This window comes from Aulonocara stuartgranti, assembly GCF_965226115.1.
Source record: "Aulonocara stuartgranti genome assembly, chromosome: 3".
In the NCBI taxonomy this organism is placed as follows: domain Eukaryota; kingdom Metazoa; phylum Chordata; class Actinopteri; order Cichliformes; family Cichlidae; genus Aulonocara; species Aulonocara stuartgranti.
In genome coordinates this window covers 7,594,626-7,621,629 of record NC_138941.1, presented here as the reverse complement: position 1 = coordinate 7,621,629, position 27,004 = coordinate 7,594,626, and the positions used below count along the sequence as shown (strand labels likewise).

Sequence of the window (27,004 nt, the reverse complement as noted above, 5' to 3'; positions counted from 1 at the left end):
TCTAAATCAAATAAAAGTTTGAAAATAAATGATGTATTTTTAAATGCTGCAACAAATGTTCACAAAAAGTAACTATAATTAAAACCAGTTAAACAAAATCAAATGTTTGAATCATGCTTAACCAAATGCCAGGCTGGAGAGCTGAACCTAAAGTATACGTAGAAAGATTTCAACATCTGAGCAGTTTTTAATGTTTTTATCACATATAAATGTCACAGCAGTGGGTCCTGGCCCAATGCTTTGTGTTTTTGGTTTTCTTTGACTCTTGTTTTTCTTGCTTTTTGTTCTTCTTATTTATCAGGCTCTCAGTAATCTTAGTTCTCCCTCCCTCAGTGTTCATTTCAGCCTGTGTTTAGTTTCTGTTCCCGTGTCCCACGTTTCATCGTTTCATGTCGAGTCAGCCCTGTCTCTCTGTTTCCTGTGTCTCCCCAGTCAGCCCCGCCTCCCTCGGGCACTCATGTGTGATACAGAGTAATAAACCTGACTACATTTGCTACACTCTCTTTATTACCTGTTACTTTAAAATTCATACACTAATTATGTCTGCCCATCTCTCTAATGTGAAGGTCAAAGGTCAACATCCCAGTGACATAAGAATAATCCCAAAGGGGCAAAGGCAGCGGTTAATTTAGCACATTTAGCATTAAGGGTACAGCAAGGATATACTTTTACTTATTGTGGCAGGGGTGTGGTCTCTGGCCTGCTGCAGTGGAGGCTGGTGGCAGGACGTTGGACGGCACAGGTGAGGGTGATGGAGCTCATGACTCTCCCCTTTATAGTGACGGAGGAGACCGGCGTGGGGGAAGCGTGTAGTGGAGGAAGCCGAGGAGAGAGCTGGTTTCTGGCTACAAAGAAACCAGAAAAGATTGCTCGTGGTCAAATGTCAAAGGAGCTTGCAAAGAAAAGCGTCTGGACTTCTTTAAGTTACTTGAAGACGTTTCACCTCTCATCCGAGAAGCTTCTTCAGTTCTAAGGTCAAATGGTGGAGAGTCCCAGATATAAACCTAGTGGGAGTGACCCCCCACAGAGGGACATATGTGCATGTATGCAGGCAAAGACCTGCAGTTAAAAAAAAGCGCCCCTCGACAGCCAAACCCATCTGTTCTCTAATTGGATTGTTACATTGTTGATTGACATGACATTGACCAATCAGATGAAAGGAAGAAAAATAGGGTCAAAATCCGTACTTGTAACTTGCAGGGGTTTTTTTTCTAAGTCCACACACAAATCTTTTTTACGCACGCACAAATCTTTTATACACATACAAATCTTTTTTACAAGTACAAAATATTTATGACCACATTTTGAGCCCATACGAGAACAACTGAGATCATTTGTCCACAACACGAGGTTAGTTATTAATATACCGTATTTTCACGACCATAAGGCGCACTGTGCTAAAAGGCGCAGTCTCAGTTATGTGTGCCCTTACTGTATTTAACACACACATAAGGCGCACTGGACCATAGGGCGCATACAAGTACCGTATGAGTATTTAAAAATAAAGCGGGAGCAAACCTGAGTTCGGTACCTTACTCACATTTCTATTGCCGGTAATCGTCATCATCAACAACACACAAGCATACAAGTGTGCGTATTTAAAACTAAAGCAGGAGCAAAACAAAGTTTGGTACTCACATTTTTATCATCAATCAAACCCATCGAAGTCCTCATCCTCTGTGTCTGAATTGAACAGCTGCGCTAAATCTCCATCAAACATGCCAGGTTCACTTTCTTCACCGTCAGAGTCACTTTCCGTGCCGTGCGGCTCCTCGGAAATGATGCCGGCTTTTGCGAAAGCTCGAACAACAGTGCCAGCAGACATGTTAGCCCAAGCATCTACAATCCATTGGCAAATTGTGGCGTAACTCTCCCGGCGCTGCCTTCCACTCTTGGTGAAACTGTGGTCTCCATCGGTCATCCATCGCTGGATGTGTTTGTCGCCGATGTGTTTGCTGCAGTAGGAGCGGAAGATGGCCAGCTTTTCCTTATAATCCGCTGGAAGTTGCTGCGCTACCGTAGTCCTGGTCCGGATGGAAAAATGGCACCGTTTCATAAAAAGTGAAAGTGAAACTGCTTTTAGCTGAATGGTGACCGTCGAAACGCTTCTCCCGCTCGTTCTTTGCTCGATGATCGCTGTCAGGGGTTTAGACATCTGTTCACAAGTAAGAGAAATAAGACACTGCAGACCGACTCAGAGTTTAAGAACGTGTACACGGGTGAATGCCTCTGAGAAGACAGACACAACGAGTACAGGCTGCTTGCTTTATTTATAGTTCAAAATGGATTACATAGCACTTCCTCTTTTAACGGAAAGGGGAGAGCTCAGGCATTGTCTTAGCTATCTAACCTCTGCACACAAACTGAAAAATAACGACACAGCAGTATTCATGCTTATCTGACATCACAGACACTGAAGTAAAGAATGCATTGTGTTTTGTTTAACAATAGGCTTGGTTATGTGAAAATATATGAACACTAGAAAATAAAACACACTTGATTATATTGTATTTCATAAAAATCCTCTATCATTCCCTCCTGTTGTTAATATTTTTCACAGGTTTAATCAATGCATAGTCACTTGTTAGTCACATTTTCAACTTGCATGTCATTTGGTGAAAACATACATGATCATCAGTTAAAATTCATCTTCTTCAAGTTCAATCTCTGCTTGTGGTTCGTATTGGGGTAGGGAGACATATGCTAGTAGTTTTGTGGTGAACATATTGTTTACCATTCTGTGGACACAGGGCAATATGCATGTTGAGAATAAGCAAAGGAGTATGAGCAGTACTCCAACGAGTACTAGTCCTTTCATGAGCAACGTCTTCCATGACCCACTAAGAAGCCATGTGAGCCAGTCCTCTTCACCAGTGATGTAGTCCTGTCGTTGAGCTTGACTCAGTTGTCGCAGCACGTCCAGTGCGTCAGTCATATTGTTGGAGTGCACATTATCAGGAATGTATGTGCAGCAAGTCGTGTTGAAGAGCACACATAAGCCTCCTTTCTCGGCTAGTATCACGTCCAATGCGACTCGGTGTTGCATTATTGTGATGCGCACTGCATCGATTTATTCATTCTGAGCCTTGTTGATCTTTGTTGAAGCATTCAGAAACAGTCCAAAACGGTAGTCGAGTGTCTCTATCCTGAGCATGTTTTTGGCATTTCCTGCCCACGGGAATAGAGAAAGCATTACTTTTTGTCCTTTGGTCCATGTTTGAATTCGTCTGGTACGTCAGTTCCCCAGATTGAGTCGTGAGGTTGCACGTCTCTAGTGCTCCTCTTGCGTCTCGTCTGATGTGGTTCATCAAGCCTCGGGGCCTCCAGGATCCTCGCCGGGATCTTCTGCAAAGGAAGCAAAACACCTTTTCCTGCACCTCCCTAACTTATCCTATTTGGGACTCTTTAATCAAAAGCATGATCCTAATTATGTTCTTAACTTATTGACTTGTATTTATATATATTCTTCAACGTTACTCATCCCTTTAAAACTCTTTAAGCGCTGGTTTCCCGTCCGGTTGCTCGCTATCATCAACATCCTCTACACGAATTGTCGCTGCTGCAAGTGCCTCTACTCTAATCTTAAGTCACCTTTTTAACCAGAAAATCATTATAAGCGCCTATTCTACTAAAAGATCCAAAAGAAAACAACCTCTTTAATCCTTTAACCTTCACATAAAAATAACAGTTTCAGTTTTACCATATCCAAATGATCAACAAACCCCCAAACATAATCACGCATAATAAGAACCAAAAAAGTCCTAAAATGATCCTAAATTATTAAACAATTAAATTATTAAACCCTAAATTCCCCCTTTATTTTGACACATGAAATGTGTCACAATACTATACAAAACTCAAAATGCTTAGTTTTTCCCCACTCATGATCCAATCTATGTCATAAAAATAAACTTGAAACAGAACAATTATCAGTCATGTGTTTCTCCAATTAATGGTAACATGAGTTACATCAAAAATGTTTCCCCTTTAACATTTGGCATTCTCCCAACAATATACTATAATCCCATAATCTAACCCCAGTCAACAAAACAGAAATTTTCTCTAGTAAAAGCCAATTGTTTGTCCACATTTATGCATCCTCACTCACCCAGCCACACATTCACTCACATGCAGTCACACCATATATTTGCTAATAGTGGAGCTTCCCGCACGATCAGATTCTCCACCCTCAGCAAAATGAGCTCATTCATTTTTTTTTATTTTCCATAGGAAAATATTTCTTTATGCTTTTGGACTGGATTGACTCGCATAAAATCCTACAATTTTGGACAGGGACTTACGACCTGATCAGTCCCCACAGGTAGCTCTCCTCAGCCAATTGTAATCTGGAAAGCCCCCCTTTTATTTGCTCTCCCCGAGAATTTGTCAGCGCTGTTGCAGGCCTGCTTAGAACAGAAATGAGAAAAAATAGAGCTGATTATTAGCTCACAAAACACAAAACAAAATCACCTGACAGGTTTCCTTTAAGTGCACTGTTACAAACTAATGGGCCCCTCAGACATGTCCATGTTTCCTAAAACTCCCTCTATTAAAACAAAAACAACAACAACCCAAACCTTACTGACAGAATCAACCCATCACCACAACAACCTTAAACACACAAGTTTTGCCACCACATAATCTCACCCCCTCAATACACCGAAAGTCTCATTAAAACCACACAATTTGCACACAAAAATCACCCCCTTTAACATACTTAAATTCAGCATAAAACCCCTTTACGACAACATATAATCACTAAACTATAAATTTCCTACCCAACTCTGCACTTCTCTTGTCTGCTATGCTTCCTCTTCTGAAAGCCTCAGTCACACACACACACAGGAAGCTCCTCCGTCACCACTCACTTCAGCTAATTTGCATACTGAGTCATCTCTCAATGAGTTGCTGTAACAACAGAAACATATGTTTAAACATTACCACCTTATTAAATTATTTTATTTCTTTCTACAGTGATCACTACTGTTGATCACTTAGTCCCAGAGCACTCCTAAGTCACTCTTTTAAAACTACTTTAATCACTTTTTGTTTTCATAACTCACTTTGTCATATAGCTTCTTTGAGTTCCTCAATTTCAAACTCAAATGTATTTTATGTTTGTGTATGTGAATTTGCATATGTTGCTTTTCCAGTGTGTCAGACTCCTTCATAATTTTGCCTTTAAACAGTCAATTTTCTCCTTCCCAAATTTACTAACCCAAATTTTGATTTCCCACCTTGAATAACAGCATTCCTTGTCCTCAGCCAGAAGTTAGGGCTCCACTTGCCACTTTCCACCTCCGCCTTAGCCCAGCGGCTTTACCCTTGAGGTCCCGTCTTCTTCACTTCATCTCACCCGTGAGTCTGAGCTCACAGGGACTGAGTGAGGCCGAGTAATCGTGACTGTGCCTGCCTTAGGTTGTCCCAGGGTTTCGAGGTGGGATCTTACCCGTCATGGGCTATCCAGCCTTCCATACTCGCCTGATACGGGGCCCAAGTGGGCAGGGGAGGGAACGCACTGGCTCTGGAAATTAAAGGAGTGTAAGCTGCTTCCTTCATTGCATCTTATATTAAACTATCCCACTTCTGATTCTTTCCTAGAATAATTTCACATATGGCACTTTGTGTATGTGTGTTTTCTATTCATTAATGTAATTGTCAGTTATTTTTTCTCTTCATTTTACTTTTTTATCTGTTTGTTTGTGACGTTCTACTTTAGTTCTACTAAACCTTGATGTAAAAACAATACACCCTCTTTTGACGCACATACTCTGCAGTTTGCCTACGCACGCACTTCTTTCTCAGACTTCCTCTTTTCACACACCGCCTTGCACTCACCCTACTATCAACTTTCATAGTGTTATTATTATTTATTATTTTGTACCCGTCACACCCAATCCCTCAAGTATCGGCACAAATTTGTTTCCAAACCAACAAAATAATCAAAAAACAAAAACATACATGAGTCAGGACACAAAAAGACAAAGAAAAATGTTGCCAGAAACAAAGCAGAAGTGTGAGGGGAAACTGAGCTCACAGACAGCTGCATGTGTTGGCTTTTAATAGCATGCAGCCTCTGCTATAAAAAACCAATAAATAAAAAAATAAAAGAAAATGTGTAACATGCTCATCAACTTAGCGGTGTCCACACATTTAATTCAGCTTCATAATCCTGTAGGTTTAGTTATTATCTACAGGGTTTGGCTTATTAGTTGTTATTATAGATGTGCTCTGTATCTCAGTAATATTTATCTAGGATAAATGACAGGTTTTCAAGCAGGTTAAGTGCCTCTATGCACCTAATTGGTTTAGATATTGCCTTTATTTTCTTCATCTCATATGTCATTATACTGAGTTTGAGCAAACCTTAAGCTTGGTGCAGACTACTTCATAACAATTGTCCATCTCACATCATACTGACTAGGATACTTCTTGTCAATATTAATTTTATATCATTATTAATATCATCATCTTTTTCTCTCTATATAGTAACAATAGTATATTACAATATTTTACTAGTGTATATCACTATACTACTACTGAGACAATTTAATAGTTAGGATCATCTTACTCAGCAAACAGATAATTTATAGTTCATCCAATCTGTACAATTTGCTTCATCTCTGAACAGGTTTGTGCCTACTTTTAGACTGGTCTTCTGTTTGCCTCATCTCAGATCCAACCTTCAGTCACATGCATTCTCTCTGTTGCATGTCGAACCAAGTAGTTTATTATTATATTTTATTTTGTATCCATCAAGGACGTGAATGAGCTGCAGTCTCACCCACCTCCAGGATGGAAACATTTATCTTTTCACACACTTTCCTTGGCTGTACAATGATACAGCCTTAATCTACCTTATGCATCTCTCTTTTTTTTTTTTTTTTTTTTTTTAGAAAAGGTCTTCATCCAAATCACCATCAGGGTGTATACCTCACCCCTGACGTCGTTGCCCACCTCTCAATTTTAAATACACTTAGTCATTGAGGGCTAGCAGGAGGGACCATGCGCTTACCTGCTGCTCCTTGGCAGGTAGCTCCATGCCCTCCTGGGTTTTAATTGCACCTTAGAACACATATGCATCAACACTACAATGAGCGGGTGGAGGGAGGTTTGGAGTCTTCTCCCACCCCCATTCTCTGCGGCCTGCTGGAGCGGGAGAGCTAGTAGGAGGAGTTGGCCGTCCGACTGCGGTCTGGGGTGTGGGGCCTCCCTGCTGCTGCGGAGTCGGGGTGGTCTGCCTCTCCCCACCGCAGGGAAAAGGGTAACACCACCTGGGTCTGGGTGCAATTCCCCCCTCCAGGGGCAAGGGTACCTAGACCCGGTTTGTAGAGTACGCTTGGGGAGTGTGATTGTGTGTACAGCGTCTCTTTATGTCTGTCTCCACGTTGGTTGAGTGTGGAGTGAGTGCATATGAGAGCATGAGGGTGGGAATGGATGTTTGTGTCTGTGTGTGCCTGTATGTCTGTGTCTATATGTCAGGTTGGGTATCAGACGCCACCTCTCTGGGGACACCTCAGGCCCTCCAAGGTTTGGAGGCCTATCTCCACCCACCACCACTTCCCCTGCCAGTGGCGGACTCCCTCAGGTGTCGGTGTGTTGGTGGTTCTTTGTGTCTGGGGGTGGGCGTCCGGGTACACACCGGCTCACTCCTTGGCGGCCGCTTGTCGGGGCCTGGGGCCTGGGGCTCGCTCGGGCCCCTTTGGAGGTGGGGTGCCCCCGGCCTCTCGGCCTGGGGCTCGGTCACTCAGGCACAGCTGGGGGCCGGCGGAGCTCACGGGCGCGTCACTGCAACTCCCCCTGACTTCTGCTCCGCGGCTGCTGGGCAAGCCCTCATCTGGGACTCTCCTCAGCTCTTACTGGAACAGTGGCGCGGCTGCCCCTCTGTTGGTCTTCCATGGTCTCTTGTGTTCTGGGGGCCTCTGGATGTCTGGAGTTTTGATCTCCTCCATACCCGCTTCACACCCTGGAGGACGGGGCTGTGGCCCCCCCACACTCCCTAGCAGATCATTACATGGAGAAACCTTTGGAATGCAAGCATGCTGATCCACACAGGTATGCACACATGGGTATTCACAGACGCGGACTAAAGCTTTCTTGGCTGCTGCCTCAAAGCACACTGTGCGCTGTCTATCTTGCGTGCTGCACAATATCGTTTATTATTTAGTAAATATTGATATCTATGACTAGCTAGTTTATTGTGATGGTGCTTTGTTTTCTCTATTATTATGTTGCTCTTTGTTGTTTGCTGTCTCCTCTGTTTGTTTTTTTTTGTTTGTTTGTTTTTTTTTTCTCCATACAGGTGACCCAGGAGTTCTTTTTTTTTTTTCTCTCTCTTCCCCCCCCCCCCCCCCCTTCTCACCGTCTCTTCTCCCCTTTGGTTTTCTTTCTTTCTTCCCCCTCTTTCTCTCATTCATTCCCCCTGTCCTATTTATTAAAAAAAAAAAAAAAAAAAAAAATGACAAAGGATGAACTGAAGCTCTGCCATCACGTAATGTCGCATACTGCTGTTTCTGATGTCATTTAAAAAAGAAAGAAAAAAAAAAAGAAAAAAAAAAAAGAAAAGGTCTTCATATGAATGATTTCCTTTTATTTATTTCATACAATCTGGGCATGATGGGTCATAAATGCACTGATTTTTGCAGCCACGGCCACTATCTCTATGTGACATAAAAAGGGGATCGGTTAGATGCTGTTTTGTCACATGTCCTGAGGCTGATTTCACAATTATAGTGTTTTTTGAAAATGTTACATTTGGGACTTCTACAGTTAAAACAGTTTTACAAGCTCCTGTGTCTCAAAACATTTTTTTTTAACGGCACACCTTTCACATATACTACAACTGTTGGTTTGGCTTCTGACCCTAGCAGCAGTTGTTCTATATTGTAAACTTCCGCTTCATCTGTTTCACTTCCTTCCTCTCCACGTCTTCTACGTCTGTCATCATCACTTTGAAAAGATGCCATTCTGCTAGACGTTTTGCTTTTTTCTTCTGACTTTTTTCCACATATAGCTCTTTTTGCAAAGCGGTTTTTAAAGCATTTATTAAATCAGGGGTGCATTTGCCTTGCCAAGCTGGACAATATATTTTATTTTGTATTTCTCCACCTTTTTGCACTGACTATTCCTGCATTTGAACAGCTTTTTCTAACCACTCTTCATCTGCTGTTAATTTTACTTTAGTTTTAGAGTTACCCATTTTAAACTAATTACGTCAGAACTGTGACACCTTCTCTGGCACAAAGGAGTGGGCAGGTGATCAATAACAGCCTTCTACTTTCTCACTATTTGAGAAAGAGGTTATTGATTTTACGTGATGAAGCACAACCTTAGTTTCCCACTCCAGCCAGTTCGTGAGTGGACACAGGAAAACAGCTTGAGAAGGGTTCGACCGCGTATTGGGTCGTAAATGACAACTCACTTCTCTTTGTTAACACAAACAGAGCGCGCTTTTATAATTTTTATTGAGACTTTCTGTATTTTTATTGTGCAACCTTCTAACTGTTCCGTTGCAGCCACTCCCAGAGCGACCGGAACTCGTTCCATTACAGCTGCTTTCCCAAAGCAACCGGAACTTTTAATAGCGATTTCTAGAATTTCGCTCTTGCCTGTTGTCTCTTAAATCCCTTCTGGATTGAGATCTGTCGGCGCTAACCAGGTTTACACACTATTTTAAAGGAAAATCTCAATATCAACGTATTTTAGCGCTAGATGGAATGCAGTGTTTCATATTCACCTTACTGTGGCGCTGCGTTTTGGATCCGGCACATCTGGTCCTGGCGTCGTGGGGCCTCGCTGACCAGAGATCGTATTCACGCTCCCGGATTTTCCTTTTTACTGTGCACAGATTTTTTCCAGCGCAGGCAACACGACGTCAGAATCCGATGAAAACCGTCTGTGGACAACTAGACGTTAAAAATAACAGTTAGTTATCCGGCTACGAAGGACCAATTAAATGTCAGGGGTTTAGACATCTGTTCACAAGTAAGAGAAATAAGACACTGCAGACCGACTCAGAGTTTAAGAACGTGTACACGGGTGAATGCCTCTGAGAAGACAGACACAACGAGTACAGGCTGCTTGCTTTATTTATAGTTCAAAATGGATTACATAGCACTTCCTCTTTTAACGGAAAGGGGAGAGCTCAGGCATTGTCTTAGCTATCTAACCTCTGCACACAAACTGAAAAATAACGACACAGCAGTATTCATGCTTATCTGACATCACAGACACTGAAGTAAAGAATGCATGTATATCCTGTCTTGTCAAACATCTCAAACACTGAAGTAAGGAATGCATTGTGTTTTGTTTAACAATAGGCTTGGTTATGTGAAAATATATGAACACTAGAAAATAAAACACACTTGATTATATTGTATTTCATAAAAATCCTCTATCAATCGCCTTATGTCCGCGGAAACTCAGCTGCGTATTCTTGACCTGTCGGAGCTTGTTTTCCAGCTTCCTCCACTTGCGAACCATCGATTCATTAAATTAACCTTAAATTCTCTCGCCGCTGCTCGATTTCCATGTTCCTCCGCGTAGCTGATGGCCTTCAGTTTAAACTGTGCTTCGTAAGCGTGTCTCTTTGCCATTTTCAGGGTTGTTAAAACAACGATGTCCTGCATAACGCACATACCTGTTCTTTTATACACGTATGTGCGATTGTCCCGGTATATACGATCAACGCCCACACTTCACCCTTTAACGTTCTCATGGTGTTCTCTACTACGTCCTCCTTACAACACATAGGGGGCACTGCGCTATAGGGCGCGCCGTACTTTTTGAAGAAAATCTAAGACTTTTAAGTGCGCCTTATGGTCGTGAAAATACGGTACTGCAACAACATGGCAACAGAGCAGCTGCAGAGAATTCAACATTAATGAATCGATGTCCACAACCTGCTGCACAACCTGCAGCAGGTTGTGGCCTGATGTGTTTTTAAGAGTTTCACTTTCAGGAGGAGAAGATTTAAACGAGTCACACAAATGTGAACTACAATGTCTGTGACACACAATTTATGCAAACTGCATGAAATCTGACCTGAAGAAATCCAGTCTTCTGCCTGTTGTGGTTGTGACAGCTGCTCGTAGGAGAGTTTGTTTGTAGGAGGTGGAGATGTTCTCAGATCAAGTGCGTAATCGTCTCTTTGTGTAGACGCTAAAAGCTGTGAGCCAAAACTCTCTGCTCTGAAACTCTTCACTCAGTCCTCACGCTGAGAGTTTAGAGGCTGAACTTCTTGTTCCTCCATAACACTTTTCATGAAACAGCAGAAATGAGCTTGTGTTTCTCAGCAGTGCGCACACAGAGAACCGATCCTCTCTGCTCAGTCTGAACAAATCAAAGTGAAACGTCAGTGAAAACACAGCTGCTGATCAAACTGTGTCAGATTAATGCCTCAATGTTTCACTGTGACGTTAAAAAATACATACAAATGATTTAAAGAAGTAGGAGGCAGATTTTCACAATAAGAGCACTTTGTTTTTAATATAGCTGTCGAAATTAACGCGTTAATTGCGATAATTAAATTTTGGAATTAATTACGTTAGAATATTTAACTATTTAGCGCAACACGCAGATAAAAAAAAAAAAAAAGTCGCTCCCATAATTCCACTTGATTTGTTTACATACATACATTCGCGCTGTCTTCTCTGCATCTTTCCCCTTTTCCTCTGGTAGAGTCGGACTCATCCAGAGGAAACATTCCTGTTTACCCTCAACTTTCTCAAGATGTCCACTGAAAATGGAGAAGCAGGAACAGGATGGCCTTCTGGATGGGGAATTCAAATACAAGAAGAACATAGATGGGACAATAAACAAACGCGTTGTAATTTGCACTCACTGTAGTAAAGAGTTTCAATTTCACCGTTCAAATTCGACCTTAAAATACCACCTTAATGCCAAACACGCGTTTGTCGGGGCAGCAGCTTCACCCGGCCTGCGTCAGACCACTCTTAGTGAACGCAGGCCACTCGGTAAGTCTTCTTTGGACAAACTGACCGACAATATAGCCAAATGGATAGCAAAGGACTGTAGACCACTAAGCATTGTGGAGGACAAGGGCTTTGCGGATGTTTTAAAGGTTGCATCTCAGGACGCGTCCTACAAGCCCCCAGCGAGAAGCACAATAACAATTCGAATCCACGAACTGTATGAAACGGAGAAAAAGAAAAAAGAAGAGGCTTTAGTTCACACAGAATGCGTGGCTCTGACAGGAGACCACTGGACATCATTGAGTAATAACAATTACCTGGGAGTTACTGCGCATTTAATCACTGAAGCCTGGGGTCTGACATCCTTTGCGCTGACTATAATGAAAACGGAAGAGCGGCACTTTGCGGAGGCTTGTGCAGAGCAGTTCCAGACTGTTGCTCGCAGGTGGAGAATTGAGGAGAAGGTGACAACAGTAGGCACGGACAGTGCGCGCAATATGATCGCTGCGGCTCGCATCATGCCATTCAATCACATGCCGTGTACCGCGCACATTCTACAGAGATGCATCACAGTGAGTCTCGCAGACAGTGGCTTTGTCACTGCGCTGGCCAAATGCCGCAAAATTGTTGGCCATTTTAAGCACAGCCCAGCAAACACAGCAGAGCTGAACGCAGAGCAGGTGTCACTGGGGCGCAAGCAGGAGCCGTTGGCCCAGGACGTGCCTACGCGCTGGAACTCCACGCTGGAGATGGTGAAGCGCTTGATCCGCAACCAAACTGCAGTAACCGCGACTCTGGATAAACAAAAGCATAAACTTGTCCTCCTGACGCCTCCAGAGTGGGACAAACTCCAGAGACTGGAGACACTTCTAGAGCCCTGCAGGTGAGCCTGTCATTGTGACCATAATTGTAGGTTTAGATTAAATGTATCAAACATACATCTTAAATCAGTTTTGTTATTATGAAAATGTCTTAATACCTAGTAATAAAAAGCTTTTTTTAATTTGCTGTCTTATCTGTGTGTGTGTGTGTGTGTGTGTGTGTGTGTGTGTGTGTGTGTGTGTGTGTGTGTGTGTGTGTGTGTGTATTCCACTGCAGATATGTGACTGAACTGCTGGGAGGAGAGGCCTACGTCTCCTGCTCTGTAGTTCTACCAGCCTTCTGCCACCTGCGCCGTGTCATGGAAGTAACTGATGAGGACCCTGCATATGTGGTGAGGTTTAAAGAGAAGTTTAAGGAAGACCTTGCTTCCCGCCAGGAACATACCAACTATGCATGGCTCCAGATCGCAACTGCACTGGACCCACGTTTTAAAGACCTACGCAGTGTGCCCAAGACTGACAGAGAAGCAGTGTGGACCACACTGGCAGGCATGCTGCATGAAGACTCTCCTAGAAGATCACACACTGCAGAAGAAGGTCCAGCCAAGAAGAGGCTGAGCCTGCTGCAGATGGACTCTGACTCTGAGTCAGAGGAGGAGGTACAGCAGGACAGAGCCATACAGCGCTACAGAGCAGAGCCCTGCACTGCCTTAGAGGACTGTCCCTTACAGTGGTGGGCAGCTCATGCAGGAGCCCACAGCCAGCTGGCCCGCCTTGCTCGCAGATACCTGGCCACTCCTGCCTCCACAGTGCCCTGTGAGAGGCTGTTCTCTGTAGCAGGGCACATTGTGAACAAGAAGAGGTCTGCTCTGCACTCAGAGAACGTGGACAAGTTGGTTTGTCTCAGCAACTGGCTGAAGGATGAGTAGACCAGAGGACCGTGTGTTTAGAGCTTGTTCTATGGTTGAATGTGATTTAAACAATACTTTTCACTGTTGTTCATATTTTTTTGCACTAATCTACCTTACCCAAAAGGATGATTGGAGATTTTTTCTATTTTGCCTGTTGAATTAGGCCTATGTTCTGTGAACTTGAAGATGTATATGGATAAAACAATGTGCTAGATTTAAACGGGTGGAAAACATTCAGTAAAAATCCCTCACAATTATTTGAAGCCCTGTTCTGCTTGTACTGTTTGTACTCACAATTAATAATAAATAAAACAAACAAGTGTGTTAAAAACCACTATCTGTCCCGATTTTTACACACATATACACATATACACATATATTTCGAGTTGCAATTAATCAATTTTTAGGCTGTGATTAATTCGCTTCCAGCACAACACCCAGCCTACGTCAGACCACGCTGAGTGAATGCAGGCCACTCAGCGTGGTCTTAGCATTAAATAACACTAACAAGTGTGTAAAAATCCGCTATCTGTCCGTATGTTTGCACACATTTTGGTCATATTTCGAGTTGCAATTAATCATGATTAATTGATTTTTAGGCTGTGATTAATCTGATTAAAAATTTTAATCATTTGACAGCCCTAGTTTTTAATTCAGTTAATGTCAAACTGTCATCAACACCTCTGTGTTGTCTCTGAGCAGATTCAGGCATTACTCAAATAATAAAGGATTTTTTTCACTATTATACTTTTCATTAGTCTCCAGGTTGATGATTATAAACAGAATTATTAAAGTTTTTATCATTTCAGGCTGAAAATCAACATGAATTTGGTTCTAATCAAAGAAGCTCCTTTAATGTGTGTCATTAAAATCCTCACACAGACTTAAAAAGGCGACATTAACATTAAAATAAATGAAAGAAGCTTCAGCTGAGAGCTTCATGCAGTCATCATCAGCAGCTCATAGCAGTCACAGCTCTTTATTACGCAGCTTTGCAGGAATTAAAGTGGCTGAAGTGTCAGAGTTTGTGTGAGAAGCTGCTTCATGGACAGCTGTACACACGTCTTTATTATTTCTTCATAAATCAAACACACAGGTTTGTCTGCAGATGATTTAAAGTGTGTCGTTGTGCAGTTAAAGCTGTTTGTGTGACGCCCTGACCTCCTGTGAATGAAACAGCCAATCAGATCCATCAGAGAGAGAGCAGGAAGTGTTGTGTGTTTGTGACAGAACAAGGAAACAGTGATGATGATGAACATAAAGGTCCTCTGATGTTTCCTGTTACAGTAACGCTTGTTCATCTGTTGCTCTCCTACACTTTCCTATAAATAAAGGAGAAAAAGTCCGTTTAGTTTCATTTCCTACAGCTCAGAGTTACACTTCACATTCCTGCTGTCACATCAAAAAGCTTCACTTTGGTCCAACATCTACATGTTAACATAAAACACAGACAGACTCAGAACATCTGGAACATCTGCACTTTGACCCAAACTGTTATAGCAGGATATTTTCTACATATTTCTTATGTTGGACCTGTTTGAACTGTAAACGACCTGTAATCATCTGTAAATGGTGTGAGACACACTGAGGCCACCTACAGGGCAGCTGGGGAACAGCAGGGATCTGAAATCATATGAGATGTTAGTGAGTGAGAAGAACAAACGGACTTAAGATGGCTCGAAGTGATCAAAGTTGGTCTAAAACAGAAGATAAATCCAAAGCAGCATCAGATGAATGTTACCATTTCCAGTTACGGTGCCCTTCATCTAATATGGAAATGTGTTGTTTTTTTTTTGCCGTGTTGTTGTTCTTCCTATTGTGTTTAGGCCAGAGATGCTCTTCAAACAGCTGACAGACATGACCACATTACAAGAACATGGTGTGAGTCCGATTTGATATTCCAGTCAACGCTGAGAGACCTTAACCAGGAAGTCAGAGGTCAGCTGATGCTGCGAGCAGGAAGTGAACCAAGGGAAAGGTCCACTCTACTCAATCTCAAAGAAAATATGCTGGTGTTTGTTGATGTTGATGGTACAATAAAAATATATAATATAATAAATAATAAAATATCATGTGATGATGAGATGTGTTGTTGGTGTTTGTATTTTCTGTAAATGTCTTTTTTAATGTAAATGCTTTGTTCCAGACGGACAGGGAATCAGTTGCTGTACGATGACATCATCTTGATGTTGACGAGGAGGGCGAGAAAAACTAGTTTTGTCCTGCAGATGGCGATCTTGCACCGTGTTCAGAGAGCCGACACTTTGATGGTGCTGCTCTACTCAGCTTACTTTAGCCTGGGTTGGACTCTGTATGAGCAGCTTCCACTCTGGTTTCACTCTTAAACACACTTGTTTGATTTCACTTGTAAAAGTTGAAGAATAAATATTTTATTACAAAATTATTTGTTGATGCATTTTTTTAGGGTCAAATATCTTGTTTGATTTGAGGAATGAACTGTTAGGGTGGAAAAAGTGAATCAGGTTAAAATAGTGGTGCTTTATATCAGTGAAGATGTATAATGTAATTTAAAATGTTGATGATGGGTTGTAGTGGGCTTGTACTTACAAAACTGCCTCATTTTATTGGAACGATCCACAGTTGCATCCATTCACGGATGACATCTGACATCATTTGACATCTGGTCTGAACACGTTTGTACACAAGATGCCTCAGTTCTGGATGTTCCCACAGACTCCTCTGTGCACCTAAAGAAAAGGTCAAGGGTCAGCAGCACATGTAGTTGGGACAATTCTTCAGTCGCACAAACTACACAATGATTTTCCTCCAATGACGACTTTTCACTTGCAGAAATGGTCCTGTGTGATTTCCAGGCTGTGATATAAAAACTAGTTCCTAATGGCAGCGACTCACTCAGTAAACATGTGTTTCCTTCACCAACCTCACACACAGATCCAATAAGATCAGGAAGTGGGCAGTATAGTACAATATGTGTTATTCTGTGCTGCACTGCCCAAACTAAAGATCTGCTGAAGTGTTGGAAATGATCCAGATGTTTATTTTGGACGATACAGCAGAAGATCAGACATGAAAGTGGAGATAACACAGAAGACCTGCAGCAAAGGTCAGAGGTCAGACTGGGCCCTGGATTCAACAATGAGCCAATGATCATCAAGCAGTGACTAAAGCAGAGCCCTGACGTTCTGACATTCATCACACAGTCAGAACAAATGTCTGCTGATGACTTCATCTCATGAAACGACTGATAGATGTCAGTTCATTGATCAGCTGAGCTGCTGATCTTCATCGTCACAGAAACATTCAGCTTGTTTCAATCAGTAAATAACTCCCACTACTCCCAGTTTGAACTGTTCCCACTCAAAATGCTGTGAGAACAATGATCATTGTAGAACTTCACAAACATCACGTGTTGTTTTCCACATGTAAGATCAGCAAACACACAGAAACTTCCTGTTGCCACACACGGCCTCTAAAATCTCTTCCACGCTTTCTGTCTGAAGTCCACTCTCTGTGTCGGATCCACAGGAAACAACAAGATCTTATTAACATGGTTTTCAATGTGTCTCCTTCCAAAAAGTCCAACCAATGAACAAATGTGTGTATTTGTGGAGGCCGAACAAAAGCATGACACATTTCTCTGTTTCTATAAACTGGAGTCAAACACAAACATGAAGAGTTTCACTGACAGACTCCAAAATGCCCCCACAGTGGATCAAAGGGAAATCCTACAGTGTGGCCAGAGACTCTTAATGGCTCCAACATCAACACATCCACAATGTTGGATCCAGTTCTGCCTCACAGAGTTACTAAGACACACCCTCTGCCAGCATCACAACAGCTCCACCTGCTTCACCTGCCTCCTCAGCATCTGTACACCTGAAGAGAAAAGAAAGGCTCCAACAGCTCAAATCTACAAAGGATTCATGAAGTTTCATCCAACAATAACATGTTTGCCTTCCACAGTGTGCTGTTAGACACCACTGTACCTCTGCCATTTCAAAAAGAGCAGCTTGGGAACATTTTGGCTCCAAACACTTTGTGTTTAAGTTCTTTGTTTTCTTTGTGAAGCCGACAACATCTGGAGCTTTGTGACTCATAGAAACATCATTTTGTTCTTTAGATGACAGCAGATTGGGACTGAATAATCAATCACTATCAAACCAATAAAGACAAACATGCTGATTTTACAGGAACTTTGTTGGAGAAGCTGCAAAGACATGAAACTGGTGGAGATCCCAAACCAGTTGATAGTGCTGGTTATTCCAAATAAAGCTGTTTCCCTTTGAGATGAAATGACTTTGTGTCCTGATATATAATAAAGATGTTGTTGTTTTTGAGCCCCTGTATTAAAAGTAGTTTAAAGTCAGCTTGAGTTTGATGTCTTTATGTCAAAGCTGCTCATGATGTTGAGCTGCTGATGGAATAAAAACAATATAAAAGCATGTAGTCCAGACTTAAATGTAGCCTGTTGTTAGCTGAGGTCCACACACAGTGTTTGACATTGTGAAGTGTGTGAAAGGGCTGCTGGTGGAGCTCACTAGGATGAGCAGGTGACCACGAGGTGGAGAGCAGCTGGCCTGGCTTTGACCCGGGCCACGCCCCCTTTCTCTCTGCTTTGCTGTCACTTATCTTCACTGCTCTGTCCAATGTGATATTATTCTGTTATTATATGTTACCTTATATATGTAATCAAAGTAGTTGAATTAGAATACTGCTGTAGATCATATTACACCCTTTAAAATAGAGTGTGTGATCTGTATGTAGTTTAGTTCTCATTATACTTTTGAGTTAACAGAACATATTCACATATTAGTTCATTAGATAAATGTGCATCACTCTGTATCCTTGATCTGCTGGGAATGTGTTACACTGTTTTCTTGACATGCTTAATTGTTGAATCATGAAGAGAAGGTTGTAAGCAGGAGACTCTGTGTCTAAAGACAGGGGAGATAGATAGACCACATTCCACACCCCCACCTTACAGAAAGCAGAGAAACAACTGCCGAGGTCATAACTTAGGCGCTGTAACAGAGAAAAAATGTGATGTTTTGGCTTTTACGACTAGCTGGGGGCCACTAGAGACTATAAAAAGCTGAGCAACCCGTCACCATTTTGAGACATGCTGTCGAACCTCTGCAGGCATCTCTCCCGTCCGGACGTTGTAATGCTCTTATTGTTGAATTGTATGGAAATAAATGATTGTTGATTGAGCATTGATACACCGAGTATTGTCCTTCCTTCAGCCCAAAGATTCAAAGAACTGCGTGTTTTCAACAACTTGGTGCCGTGTGACCCGGATCTTTGGTGTGCTGAGGAGGTGCAGATTTGACCTTTGGTGAGATCGTGAGGCGAGGTGAACAGAGGACCGGTCCAAAAATAAAAAGGTAAGCACAGCCTGTTGTATTATAAATACCAAATGTGCATATTGGGCTTTCCAAATTAATCTGTTCACTGAGTTACACGTATTTTCACAGTAAATTTGTCGGTGTCTGGTTTTTGGCGCAAGATACTAACAACATAAGTTGAGGCTGAATTCCAGTGTGTTAAATAAACTGCTTCTACCGAGAAACTAATAACATACTACGTTGAGCTAGTTGCAGTAAACTGCTTCTACCGAGAAACTAATAAGATATTACGTTGAGCTAGTTGCAGCCACTTTACCTTCCACATTTAATTTTGTCTAATACTGGCTTCTGTAGCAATAATACGTTAGAATTTCTTCTGAAGACGCGGCCATTAGTTCAGTACATTGAAGTCGAGGTTTGAAGTTTGTTTATGGTGTCGGTTACGTCCTGGCTCTTGCCGGCTATGAAATAGAAGTTGATTTAAGGAAAAGCAGATGCTGGCTTCACGGTGCGGTTAAACACTGGCAACGCGAGAGCGAAACACGTCCGTAGGTTTGGTTTATGATACGGCCGTGTTCCGGTGATATGCGGCCGTGAAGTGCAGTAGTGGTTGGTGCTAATTTTAGTACATTGAACAGAGGTTTGACGGTGGTTTGTGGCGTCAGTCGAGTTTTTTTAAAGGGCTGCGGTCATAAAACAAAGTAAAATTTTACTTGCCAAGAAGTACATAGAGCAAAACCTGGTTTATGATGTCTGGTATAACTTCGGGGATGCAAGCATCACTTTTATGATGCGACTTTGCCCCGTGGTGGCGGTCATAATCGCAGAGAAAAGGGTATTTTGGTCTATGGTGCAGTGTGCTTTAAGAAGATCTAATAGTTGAGCTCAGAGGTTTCTGTGTAAAATTCCCGCTGAGGAAAAGTGTTGTGTGTGAGTGTCAAAGCGCGCTCTGGGTGAGAGAGTGTGTGTGAAGCTGCGAGGCGCGCTCTGGGTGCTGTCTGGTGGGTGAAGCGCGCACTGAGGGAGAGTGTGACTGAGGCGCGCTCTGAGTGTGTTTTGTGTGGAGTGTGAAGCGTGAACACAGTGACAGTGACGGTTAATGTGTTTGATTAGGAGGACATTAGAGCAAATACACATTTTAGGATCAAAGGTTGATGCCTAGTGTACCTGTGGAACTTTGCCCTAGGAGTGGCGACCCTCCTGTCCAGGGACGCTTGGCCAGGACCGGCGGCGTCCGGGTGCCGAGGTGGTGACTTGGGGAGGTGAGGGCCCCCGCATAGCTACGGATATAACACTGGAACGGCCGTGTAATCACGGGTTCACATTTATTCCGGACTAGAACAAGACACATTTTTGCGAACAAACGTTGAGTCTAGATTAGTGAAGAAATATAAAAAGGTTGAATTCCTCGTTTCAGTGGTTGAAATTGTTGTGTGCCTGTCCCCTGACGAGTGTGAAATTAAAATAAAGAGGGAATTTGGAGCCACATAGAGATAGACGGGCATAATTGGGTGTATTACTCTGTGGTGTAATAAAAATAAAAAGGAGAGATAGTAAGAGGTGTGCAGTGGAGAATTATGGAGGAGTAGAGAGAGGAATGTGTTGGGAGACTGGCGTACAGTTTACGCTGTCAAGGTAGGCGTGTTGCCTGCTTATCGGTTTAAAAGTGATGAAAATGAAATTAAAATAAATCTCTTAGTGTGTTAATACAGGAAGCTGCGGACCTGGACCCACTGCCCCCACAAGCACAGCGGCCGAAGCAAAATTATAGGTAATGGGAACCACACCCAGCACGAATCAGCAGCTGTGAAAAAGACAGCAGCGAGGAGAGAATTAGAGGAGAAATTAAGAGAAGTTTTAACACATAAAATTGGGGCCAACGGACTTGTGGAGGTTGGGAAGGCGTCCGGAGCATCAAAACAAAAAGGTGAAACAAAAACACACAAGCAGAGAAATCTGAGAGAAAGGCTCCTTTTAAGGTAACGCCTAGTTTGAGAAAAGATAAAATTAACCTGCTTTTATACAAATGCACATACACGCAATGAAGAAACAGCTTACACTCATGAACACGTGAAGATTTTCCAGCAAGGTTAAAGAAAAATTAACATACTTAAATGATGAAGTCTATACATTACTGACAAAGAAACCCTCTGGGTTGCAGGACAACAATTTAACTAAAAAAAAAAAAAAAAAAAAAAAAAAAAAAAAAGGAACACTGGTCTAACCAACCAGGCAAGACGCAACAAATTTAGTGGTTAAAAGTTTCAAATTGTGACATGTTTTCTGTTGATTGATTAATAAAAGTGATTACTGAATGAAAGAAAGTTCCTTTTTTGGGCTTTTAAACATGATCTTAAGAATTTTAATATGTACCTGTGTTGTCCTGTCAACTTGGTGGGTTAGGAGTTGATTATATCGGGAGACAAAAAACAAAAAAAGGGGGAGAGAAGGCTGACACAGGGCCTGGCCCCATTGTCTCCCCTCTGAATAACACAGCCAACACAACAACATTTTCCTGTTCGTTTGTTTTTGTTTTTTGTTTGTTTTTGTTTTGTTTTTGTTTTTGTTTTTTCTATACATATTTAATTACAGGCTGCTTTGCCGGCCCTGAAAGCCGAGGCTGACTGGACTCCTGCTCTCCCCCATACGTGACACTGACCAAATGCTGCAACAGCTGGACCCACAACAACGACCTGAGAATGTCAACAGACCTGCAGGAATGTGATCTCATGCAGCCGAGACGGAGAGCACTAAACCTAAGGCCCGTTTCACTACACGGGGGAAAATTCCCAGACTGCGTCAGCTGACAGAGCTGTAAAGAGACGCCCGCCAAGCCCGAATGAAAAGTAAGGCCGAGCGAAAGAATGCTGACCTTGATAACTTTGCATTCACACTGTGCAGGACAGTGATGGACCAACACGGATGATCGGGTGGCGAAAAAGGGCGTGACCGAGACAAGAGGAGTAACTGAGGACAGAAGGCACCTCAGAATGGACAAAAACACAGAAGAAGATGCAGGTTTCACCTGCGGTGAACATCGACCCTGGAGAAAGGACTGCCCCAATTGGGGTCAGAACCAGGACGGACTGAATTTTGAGCAGCAGCAGCAATGGTCGCAAACAAACTGAAAAAGGAGGGGGGCAGGACCCCAGGGCACGCTTCAGGCCGTGGTTTACCCAGAACACCAGAACAGGAAAGTGATGAACACAAACACCCACACAAACACACACATCTACATGCACTGACTCAGAATGAAGAAATGACACACACACACACACACACACACACACGGGAATGTTGATTCACTGAGAAGTGATGCACACACATACACATGCACACGCTTGTGCAATAAAGAGTGATCCACACGCACACACACATACACGCTGATGCAATGAAGAATGCTTTGCTTATGCTGATATGCAAAATGCTGCACACAAACATCCCAATGCATAATTTTTATGAGGAGCCATTGATTACCATTGATTACCATTAAATACTTAGAATGTGTTATATGTCACCCAGAGGGCATTTATGTAGATTTTAGGAATAAGGTCTAAAAAAGTTTGGTTATGAAAACAATGTCTGTGCGTGATGTCTGTTTATGGCTCAAGGCCTTGACTGAATTCTTTGCTGTGCTTCACACAGCCCTGATGAGGAACAGTGGCACAGGGTGAAAATGATGAATTAATAGTGTAAGGTTAGGTTGGAGTACGGCATTTTCTGTGATTGAGATTTAATTCAAGGAGGAACAAAAGGTGTTACGGCACCTGAGGTTCTCAGTCCCACACAATATTGTCCCGGCAGGGAGAAAAATGTTCCTGTGAATTTCTGGTTGATTGTTTGGTTTTGTTTAGCGCTAGCTTGATTTTATCAGTGAGCTTTGGCTTGTGTTCTTTCTCGTAAGCGAGAGAGGGATAGTTTTATGCTTGGACATGTCTGCAACGGGCCCTAGTTTGAGTTATTTTAGTAGTATTTTGTTGGTTATGTCTGTTTTCGTTTTTGTTACAGTGCACTGGAGAAAAAACATCTGAGAGGTGTGATCCACCGGTGGTGATATGTTGATATTTGGTGAGTTCATGATTTAACAATCAGCTCTTTAAACAAGGCCTGAAAGATTGAAATTTAAAGCGCTATAAAATATTATTACTGTAAACAGTTGCAAAGTGTGCTTCTCCATGATTGTAATTGGCTTGGGAGAAATTCACTTATAGGGAACACTGATCTAAAAGGATTGCACCGAGTCAATCCGGCCCAAAAAAAAAAAAAAAAAAAAAAAAAAAACAACAAGGAATTGTTTTCCTTTAAAATGATGACGTCATCTTGCTGGTGATGGATGCTCGAATAGGTTGCGCGTGAGACTCCATTATCAGCAACATCTGGTATGAATGTGTATGGAGGTATGCATGTGAATGGACTGTGATGGACTGACGACTAAAAGTTTTGACTGACTTGATATTGAGACAATGACTGCACCCACTTTAGGATTAGTAAATGCCAATAAACAATTCATAAACAATTCACCCAGCCGACAAGAGAAGGGTGGAGGCTTCGCTTTGTTTTGTTTTTTCAGGAGCAGGAGGATAAGAGAGACTGGAGGAGGAGGCTCTAGCTTCACATAAGTATGAACTGCAGACTTAACACTGTGGTTGCTGATTTTGAGTTACTGATGTTTGCATCAAGAAAACTGTGCTATATTAGCTGTGTTTTGATTAAGGTATCATGTTGTATTATTGGGAATTTTATAGAGGAAAATCGCCAAAATTGAACAATACCTATGAATGACTGGCCACATTCAGAATAGAGATATGCAATAATAAACATTGGTCCACATGATTTAGGTTCTCACTTGAAATAGTAAGTATTAAATGTAGAATATAATCACCAGGGACATTTGATAGGATGTGGTACTGCAAAAGAACAAGAGCAAAGTAAATAAAGAAAATATTGTGTTTAGTTTGGATAAATTCAAATTAAAATGTACCATTACACTCAGAGGATCAATATGGAATAAAACATATGCAAAATTTGTAGGAAGTACATGACTGATAACTGTTCTGTCCTGAGCGTTTGTTTCTAGAGCACCCACTTGACCACACCAACAGTTTCTCGCCACCGAGGAGGGGTACTTGCAAAAAAGAATAAAATAAAAATCTGAGTTTAATAAAACATTTTAAATGTAAATATCAAGCTTACCTTTCTTTTTCCATAAAATATGCTTGTGGGCACGCCAGCCATTTTGAAAAGGTGGGCAAAACAATTGGCAAGGCCACACCCCCACACATGTGATATAATTTTAAAGGTACGGTTGCCCTCTCTAAGAAACATCAGGACTTAGAGGAGTGGCAAGTAGAGTATGCGAGCTACAAGCAAAAACTAAAATGTGTACTACAATGTGCAAAAATGAAATACTGGGTCATCAGGGGGTCATGAGGGACATTTATAAAACTAAAAGTCCCACTAACCTTAAAGTGCACTTGAAAAGCCCACACAAGAAGGTTAACCTAGCTTACCTAGAAGACCTCATCAGGGGGAGCACACTCCCCCTCCTTGAAGAGCTCATCCACTCAACCCGCATCCCCAGAAAACAGCTAACCCCCGATAAGGCAGCGTGATGTATCCCGAGATAACAGGACTGGGACATCTAAATAAAGGTGTGAAACAATCGCCTTCAAAAGGTTATCAATTCACTTGAACCAAAATTAGGACCACACGGTGCGGCAAGAGTTAATAGTTATTAGTCTCAACACCCAAGGATAACCAGAAGAGCATGACTGATATGATGGAACTGGGATTTTGTTACACTTAATTTTTGCAAAACACAAATAAAACTAAATTGAAACTAAGGATTTTCAGAAAATAAAAACTACACTAAACTAGAAAAGAATTGGTAAAAACTAATTACAACTGGTAAAAATTGAAAATCTGGAGTCGAAACTAAATAAAAATAACAACTAATGGAAATGGCGAAAAGTTTAAAACCCTGGTGCAGAGATTGGCAAATCTGACCAGGAAACGTTATAAAATGGATTGTCAGGATAGTCAGCGTTAAAGCCACTTTTGACAGTCCATACTAGGATGGCATTGGACATCTTCGGGGCAGAAAAGGGTTGGTGTGACCAAGGTGTGGTTTGGCTTGTTGTATGTACATTTCAAAATGTTACAGCTCTGGATGGACCAGTTACCAGATATGATGTCACTAACCTTCTCTTTTAAGTGTCTAGCTCCAATGAATTGACACATGGGAGTGTGTCAAGAAGGGGGAGTTGAGTCCGAACATTAAACAATGGTTTTATGAACATCTTATGACGTTATTTCTGTGTTTAATAATTTAGGAATGGTAAAGCTTAAGCTAATAGCGGTCCGAGAAGACGGACCTTTTAGAGAATCAGTGAAAGAGCATAAACTATCGCTTTCATGTTTAATCATTACCCATTGAAATGAACTGAATAGCGTTTAGAAGATTTGTTAATTTTTTGTCTTTTGTTAAAAAGAGGGGTTTCAATAATTTTCAGACACACCTTGCAAATGTGCTTATAACGAGTTGGCACTCGGCCTTTTGAAGGTCAGAAGCTTCGTTCGGCGTGACTGTCCGGACTGATAAAGTGTAAGAAATGCCTTGAGTGCGGAGGGCTAAATGCAAACATGCTTACACACACATAAGATATGATTAGAATAAGTCCCTGGGACATTCTGAATGTTTTGGACCAATTCTGAATCACTAGAAGGTCAGTAGATAATAACATTAGATTATTAGGGTTAGGAAGAGAGGTGTTTTGGTTTTCTGTCTCTTACAGAGAAAGGAACAGACACCAGACGGGGACCCGGAGATGTGAGGACCCTTCACAGCAGGGACAGATGTAGGGACTGCCGAGACAGCAACTGGGGTCAAGTGTCATGACGTTTGGGCTCCTGGAGAAGATGGATCCCACGGACACAGCAATAACCATGAAGGGGTTGGCGGAAATCCGGGAACACCAGACCAACGAGGTTCGAGAGGCTCTTGGCAAAAAGGGGGACACGCCGGTGAACCCAAAACACACAGATCCTTGTTTGAAATCGGGACAGAATAATCCCCAGAACTGTGCAATGACTAAAGGGTGGTCTAACCCCGGAGGTCGAAGAAAGAAGCTGAGAATCACCCAACTGGAAGACACTGGTAGCTGCAGCAATAATAATAAAGGTTAAAAGCTCCTTAGACAGAGGTTCTAGTCTAAGTACATTTGAAAGGTATAAGGGGGCATTAAAATGGGAGTGGAAAACTGGAGCACCAAAATAAAGCTGTGGGAAAATGGGGAGTGATGGGAGTGTCATCTGTAACTGCTGTTATGGTTGTAAAATCTAACTTTGCTTGCATCTGAACTGCGTGAACACAGAGGTCATCCCCCATATGGTCCACCCGTTAAAGGGGGACAGAGGGCCTCAGGATCAAGACAACCTGGACCTTGCAACGCTGACGTGCTTGTTATTAGTGATCTCTTTAATGAGAGATCAAAAGAGGGTATTGTGATATTATTCTGTTATTATATGTTACCTTATATATGTAATCAAAGTAGTTGAATTAGAATACTGCTGTAGATCATATTACACCCTTTAAAATAGAGTGTGTGATCTGTATGTAGTTTAGTTCTCATTATACTTTTGAGTTAACAGAACATATTCACATATTAGTTCATTAGATAAATGTGCATCACTCTGTATCCTTGATCTGCTGGGAATGTGTTACACTGTTTTCTTGACATGCTTAATTGTTGAATCATGAAGAGAAGGTTGTAAGCAGGAGACTCTGTGTCTAAAGACAGGGGAGATAGATAGACCACATTCCACACCCCCACCTTACAGAAAGCAGAGAAACAACTGCCGAGGTCATAACTTAGGCGCTGTAACAGAGAAAAAATGTGATGTTTTGGCTTTTACGACTAGCTGGGGGCCACTAGAGACTATAAAAAGCTGAGCAACCCGTCACCATTTTGAGACATGCTGTCGAACCTCTGCAGGCATCTCTCCCGTCCGGA

The 27,004-nt window shown here is 42.1% G+C and overlaps 1 protein-coding gene across 1 annotated transcript in view; it reads right to left on the bottom strand.

Moving 5' to 3' along the window:
- Positions 1-27,004, bottom strand: part of LOC309702177 (NACHT, LRR and PYD domains-containing protein 3-like) — a 330,494-nt gene that overhangs the window by 152,405 nt on the left and 151,085 nt on the right. The gene's annotated exons all lie outside the window — the stretch shown is intronic.